The sequence below is a fragment of the Myzus persicae genome, unplaced genomic scaffold (assembly GCF_001856785.1).
Source record: "Myzus persicae strain clone G006 unplaced genomic scaffold, MPER_G0061.0, whole genome shotgun sequence".
NCBI classification, from domain to species: Eukaryota; Metazoa; Arthropoda; class Insecta; order Hemiptera; family Aphididae; genus Myzus; species Myzus persicae.
Window position 1 is genome coordinate 1 of NW_019103209.1, and position 1,614 is coordinate 1,614.

The 1,614-nt window shown below is 28.3% G+C and overlaps 1 long non-coding RNA gene across 1 annotated transcript; it reads right to left on the bottom strand.

Annotated features, from left to right (window-relative positions):
* Positions 1-14: 14 nt before the first annotated feature.
* LOC111033990 lies at positions 15-625 on the bottom strand. Its single transcript, XR_002604484.1, has 2 exons — positions 113-625; positions 15-47 (listed from the first exon to the last, which is right to left on the bottom strand). It is a non-coding gene; the product is annotated as an uncharacterized LOC111033990 (long non-coding RNA).
* Between the last annotated feature and the right edge of the window lie 989 nt (positions 626-1,614).

The following is a 1,614-nucleotide window of genomic DNA, read 5'->3' on the forward strand; positions in this document are numbered from 1 at the left end:
GCGCCCATTTTTGGTTTTTGGTTGGTTTTTGAGGGTTAAAGTGAAAACTAAAAAAAAAATGTTGTTAATTTGAAATCGAAATGAAACAATATTGCTGTCGTTTCGTACTTACCAAAGAATATATCTGCACAAAAGGATGTGTTATGCCGGAATCGAGATCTCGGACACCTTTATATACACTGCCACCGACCGATTCAAAGTGGGACGGCTGGGTGGCGTGATCATTGTAATATAACGATAATTGTTTATGTACAAAACATTAAATAAATATCTAATCACGCACTGTAGCATATAGGTCACGGAGCTCGCATAATGTTAAATGGACATTTTAAAATGCTTAATATAGTTCCACTCAAACACACCATACCATAATTATCGACGGGGTTCCCTCCCAAAATAATTAATTAGTTTATAAGTGAAATAAATTATAAAGCACAATTAAAATAACACGATGGGTAAATTTCTATTAATTTTTTTTTACAGATTACTTTGATTTTACTGTTTGGCCATTAGCGCTTATAGTCAGTTTATAGTATTTTATATATTGCTCTTAATTTTGTAAAATACACATTATTGGTTCGTATATAAAGAAGTTTATATGAGCACAGTTTACAGCTAAAATGATACAAATATTTAAGTTTTTGAAAATGTAATCTCTAAATTTGGGCAGGTGGGTTTGAAATTAAAAAATCATAGAACATGGTTGATAAATAAACCTGAATACAAATTACAAAAATGAAATTATACAAAAATATGATTAAATAATAATACACTCTGTGATCATAAGACACGTAAATAATAATGGCAAAAATAAATTATTTTTTTGTATACGGTTTACACATCATAATTACATATTCTCATTGAATTTGATTGGCTAAAAAAAATTTAACTTACTCTAGTGATAATGCCTAGTAAAACAAATGACATTAAATCACAATGTCATCATACAATTTACTAAGTAAGATTATAGACTTCAGACAGTCTTCGTTCAGAATCGTTTTTCGTACAAAGTGATTATTGAATTTAAATTTTGTATTCTCAGCAGAGAGGTGAATATATGGTTCACACAGAGAAGAGTGTGTTTGGGAGAATGAAAGTCATTCGATTTTCTTTGCTCCTTCAACAGCATCTTTTCTAGAACAAAAATACTGTAGAAACCTAAATGATATTTTCGTTCAATGTCTTTATCAGCATTTTCTATACAGCGTACAATTTTCAAAATGTTTTTTACACTCAATGAACAGTGAACCACTACCCACTACTTGCACTATTTAAAAAAATAAAATTTTATTTTTCAACAGTAATAGTATTATAATTGTATTATACTTATAATACGCAAAAATATGAAAACTCTTAACTCATAATACAAAAAGCAATAATTGCTAAATAATTTACTTAAAGATAAGTCTTAGTTGCGATTATTAATTTTATCAGCTACATAATTTAAATAATAATGATCCAATGTCTACAAAAAGTTTTTACGTTCATAGCGTGAATTGATCAAAATTTTATCAGCCAAATATTATTTTTATTAATCTAATCACGCTGAGGATCACACCATACCATGCCATATCACACGATTAATCTTATACGCTTTTAAAAAACGTATATAAA